The sequence below is a fragment of the Rhinolophus sinicus genome, linkage group LG05 (assembly GCF_036562045.2).
Source record: "Rhinolophus sinicus isolate RSC01 linkage group LG05, ASM3656204v1, whole genome shotgun sequence".
NCBI classification, from domain to species: domain Eukaryota; kingdom Metazoa; phylum Chordata; class Mammalia; order Chiroptera; family Rhinolophidae; genus Rhinolophus; species Rhinolophus sinicus.
In genome coordinates, this window is record NC_133755.1 from 177262149 (window position 1) to 177267458 (window position 5310).

The 5310-nt window shown below is 42.5% G+C and overlaps 1 pseudogene; it reads right to left on the reverse strand.

The window, feature by feature from the left end:
• On the reverse strand, nucleotides 1-749 carry LOC109456785 (small ribosomal subunit protein eS10; annotated as a pseudogene).
• Between the last annotated feature and the right edge of the window lie 4561 nt (nucleotides 750-5310).

Sequence of the window (5310 nt, forward strand, 5' to 3'; positions counted from 1 at the left end):
TTACTGAGGGGATTGACGACATCCACGACCAAATCCGCCTCCAAACTAGAATTCGGTGGCTGACCCAGCCTCGGCCTCTGCTTTCTTTCTTTTTTTTTTTTTTTTTTGGGGGGGGGGGGGAATATTAGGAACAGTGTGTTTTTCCAGGGCCCATCAGCTCCAAGTCAAGTTGTTGTCTTTCAGTCTAGTTGTGGAGGGCGCAGCTCAGCTCCAAGTCCAGTCACCATTTTCAATCTTAGTTATGGGGGCACAGCCAACCATCCCATGGGGGAATTGAACCAGCAACCTTGTTGTTGAGAGCTCGCGCTCTAACCAACTGAGCCATCTGGCTGCCCCAGCCTTGGCTTTCTTGTTGGCAGGAGGCAGCGCTCCGTCTGTAGGTATCTCTGTCAGCTTCCCCTCCTGTGAGTCTTGCAGGTCGCTCGCCCCCCAGACCTTTGGGCCTTGGCCTCCCCGTCTCAGGCTGGCTGCAGTGCAAAGTGGCAACCACCATCTCAGGAGGCACGTGGAGGTAATCACGGAGACACTGGATACCCTCGTTGGTAAGGTACCATAGAAATGTCTGCAGACAAACTGTTCCTTCCCTTAGCCTCAAGATTTGAGAGACTGCATGGCTTTCATGACGTGAAGATTAGGTACATTCTGCTCTGCAGCTCAGGGTGTGTGGGCACGTGAACGTCCTTGGCCACCATCCCCCCCTTAACAGGGAGTTCGTAAACAGCAATCCAGTTTTGCTTCAGCATCAACATCACAACTGCTTCTGCGTCTGGCCAGAGCTGGACAGGAAGGGGCATGTGCCCAGCTCCCTCTGTTTTTGTCCGCAAATGTCTTTATTTCACCTTCGTACTTGAAAGATGTTTTTACTGACAGTCTATCTTTGCATTTTGTTTTTGTTTTTTCAGTCTATTGAAGATGTTTCACTGTCTTCTGACATTCACTGTTGCTCTTGATAATTCAATTATCAGTGTAACTGTTGTACCTTTTGAAGTAATCTTTCTTTTTCTCTCTGGCAGTTTACACTATGATATATCTTTACATTTATCCTGACTAAAATTCCTTGGGATTTTAAAATACATTTGTAAATATCTTACAGGAAAATCATCAGCAATTGTTTTATCAAATATTGTTTACACTCAAGACTCTTAGACTCTGCCCCTTCTGACTATCCGATTGGACAATTAAGTTCACGAACTTGTTGCAACAATGTTGCTAACTTTTGGTGATATCAGAGGGATTCATTATGAATTTGTACCAACTGGACAGTTAACCAAGTTTATTATTTGGAAGTGCTGAAATGGCTGCGTGAAAAAGTTAGACAAAACAACCTGAATTTTTCACCAATAATTCATGGCTCTTGCATCATGACAATGCACCAGCTCACACGGTATTGTCTGTGAAGGAGTTTTTAGCCAGTAAACAAATAACTGTATTGGGACTCCCTCCCTATTCACCTGGTCTGGCCCCCAATGACTTCTTTCTTTACCCAAAGATCAAGGAAATATTGAAAGGAAGACATTTTGATGACATTCAGGACATCAGCGGTAATACGATGACAGCTCTGAAGGCCATTCCAGAAAAAGAGTTCCAAAATTGCTTTGAAGGATGGACTAGGCGCTGACGTCAGTGCATAGTTTCCCAAAGAGAGTACTTCAAAGGTGACCATAACAATATTCAGCAATGAGGTATGTAGTGCTTTTTCTAGGTTGAGTTCGTGAACTTAATTGTGAGACTGTATGTTGGACCTTCTAATTATACCTTCTGCGTGTCTTGTATTTTCTTATTACTTTTGCCTTTACATGCTTCTTTTTGTATATTTTACTCTTATAGTTTACTCATTTTCTCTTCCACTCTAATTTGCCATTAAATCTATCCATTGAGCTTTCAATTTAGTTATTAGATTTTTAAGTTCTAGAGTTTATTTTGCTTTTATTTAAATCTGCTTTGTCATCTTTTATGGTTTCCAATAATCAGCCAAATTTTTCAAGCTTACTCTTTCTTGTCTTGAAAACAGGAAGTATCGTTACTATACAGTCTCACTGCTAATTCCCATATCTTACATTCTTATGGGTGTGTGTGTTACTTCCTCTTTTCCCTCGTGCTTTCTCAGGTGAGTGCGTACCTTCATGTGCCTAATTTTTTTTTTTTAACTATGTGCTTGGCATTGTATTTTTTTGAATTATTTATGGAAATATTTTGAAGCCCAACATAATATTACTTTTCTTTAGATTTAATTTTCATTTGCTTCTGCCACATCCTCAAGCATGATCGACACTTTATGTCAGCTTCAGGACATAAGATTTTCTTGGTCACCTAGATGACCCAACACTGGACCATCGTTCATGTAAGCGCTGTTTTACTTCCACTTCCCCCTTCTCTCTAGGATAAGCTGCTCTACTGACTCTGAGACCAAAGCATAGGAAGTGCCATCTTGCTGGGCCTTGGGCTCCTGCTTCACGTCCCCTGATCTCACAGGACTGGAAAACAGCTCACTCTCTGAGCATGGATTGCAGATTTTCAAATGCCCCCTGGTCAAAGACAGTCCCAATGCCAACCTCACTTCTCTGGATTTTCATCTTCTTTTGAATCTTGACCCAGTCATTCCTCATTATCTTATTAGCTCTTTGATGTTTTTGAGGAACTTTTTAAATGTCATTTAAGTTTTTGGTGGTTATTTTCAGTGAGATGATTGGTCTGAATTACTCCATCACTATTACCACCAGAAAGAACCTTGTTTGACAGTTTCAAACAATGTTACTCATCTTTACATCATTGCTGTGAAGTATCCAGTAATAGTGCCATGCTCTCTGGAGGACTATGAGACTGTGGTGACCTAAAGAGCCAAATACAGTCATTTGTTCAACACTGGATAAAAGCTACCAAAGAAGGAACATTCAGCTCCTGCCAGCTGACTGCCATCCCCTGCCCCAGGCCTCACTCTTTTTCCGTACCACTCGGGCCTGACTGGGACATGCGTCAGCCCTCACTTTCGCTCTGCTCCCTTCTCTCTCTCTCCCAGACTCCTCAGTTCACTCACGCCCTCATAAAACCAGTCCATCCTATAAATGGCTTTTGAATCCATTCTCATTTTTTTCATGTTTTCCACCTTACGAAATCAAAAGTGATTTTTTTTTCCTATATGAATTCAAATGACTCTTCATTTCTTTTTCTAAAAAAGCAAGGTCCAATTGCATTAAACTAAGAGAGAGTTTCAGAAACGATGCTAAATGAGTGATTCGTCATGCTGACATTAAATGGGAGGGCCTCCAAAGCACACAGAATGGTAAACGCCACTTAGAAAGATTATTCTTTATGTTTCAAATCATTAAATAATCATGTTACCCATGTACTCTTTGTTGAGGCTTCAAGTGCCAGGCTAAAAGTAACTCAATACGGAAATATATTCAGAAAATCATCACGTCCCAACTTTATCTTTATTTTTTATGATTCTATTACCAAGACTGGCCCTGTTGTAAGAGCGACGGCACTGCATTGTACCCATCTCCATTCTCACCTCCTCACGCACTCGGCCTCACTCCCAGAGGAACATCTGTAAACTCCATCCTCAGAAAAACCCGAAAGAATGCAAAACCCACAAGATTGAGCTTATTCAAATAAAACCCAAAACAAAACCCCTACATTCCTCTCTTTTTAGATATCTTCAAAAGAACCAACAGCCTTCAATCCTACAAGCTACCACCATCCTCCCGTGCCAGTAAAAACAAAGATGCTTTAAACGAGCAACGTTCAAGTCCATGGCAAAGTGTAAGTCAGGTACCTTCTCTCAATAGAGACACATACTTGGAAACAATGAGACAAAGCAGTAAATTTCAAGGGGCATTTATGCCCCATAATTTCCATCAGCATTTCCCCCCAGTGCCACCACCCCACCTAAGGTCCCCTTCCCAGTCAATAAGCAATCTAAATTAGCTGGTTGCTATGGAAACATATATGGAGAGAGAGGGAGGGAGGGAGGGAGGGAGGGAGGGAGGGAGGGAAGGAGGCAGAGAGAGAAAGGGAAGGAGAGAGCAATATAGCAAATGTGGTAAAGTGTTAACATTTGGGAAACCTGGGTGAAGGATATATCGAAATTCTTTGTACTATTCTTGCAACTTGTCTATAAATCAGAAATCATTTCAAAAAAGAAAGTAAAAACTAAACCAAAAGCAACAACAAAAAATTCTGAGGTTTCACTCCCAATTCATTCGGTTAATAAACACAAACCTTTACTCTCTAGCTTCTTTGAAAATAAGTCACCACAAACAACATCACAGTGTACAGGTAAGTTACAAAACAATCACCTGTGTTAGGGGCTTTCACGTCATTTTTCTCAATCGTCCTTCCTGAAGCCTTGGCTTGAGGCCACGACTAAACGTGGGTGTTTCCCAAGTCTCTGTCGGTTACAGGTTAACACATGGTCTCTTTAGGTCGGGAGCTTCTGCAGATGCTCCCAACCGAAAAGAAGAAAAGCAAGCTCGACTATTAACAAAGTGATTTTTAAAAAAAAGAAACCAAATTTACTGATAGCTCACAAAAAGTTACAAGGTGTGTATTCGCCTGTCGTTAATGTTTAGTGGGTACATGTCAAGACATGGAAAGAAGAATGAAACAGAGATGGGTACCCAAAATGTCACACGTCTCAGAGGTGGATCAGCAGTGTGGCTTGGACGCTGTCCTCTCCGGCCTGGGCTTGCTCAAGACTGGGCTCTTCTACCGAGCTCCGCATCCTGGTTCTCTGTCCTGCAGCCACATCCCTGCTGGTCTGCTCCCCTCGGCCCATGGGCACTTCCGAGTGCCCATCTGAACTGCAGAGAACGCTAGATTTCCTTATCTACAAATTCTCACAATTCAGCCTTTAATGCACACAAATCTCTCAGCCTCAACTACACAGTCTTCCCTTTTGTTCCAGTTCTTCTACTGCCCAAATTCTTCAACTGCAAGAATTGACTCTCCAAGTCAAACAAGCTCAGCAAAATGCCAGATGCTTGCTGGCAGGGAGCGTGGCCAGGGGTTAGAGGCCTTCCTTGGTTTAGACAGGAAAAACCATATCCTCCACGCTGAGGGCTATCTGATGATTAGTCCCTATTTCTCACATTTCTTTTCTTTCCGTGGTTGCCTCCTGTCTTTCCTATGCCTGCAGTTAAAACTCATTTACTTGCTAAATATTTGTCTCGTTAGCCCTTTGAGGTTTACTATTGTGTTGACTCATACCTGTGGGTTAGTCATTCAGGACATTGTGTCAGCCATCTACCACAGAGCTGGCGCTGGGATTGAAAGTGCAAGGGTCAGCCATGAACATGACAGTTCCTGCTG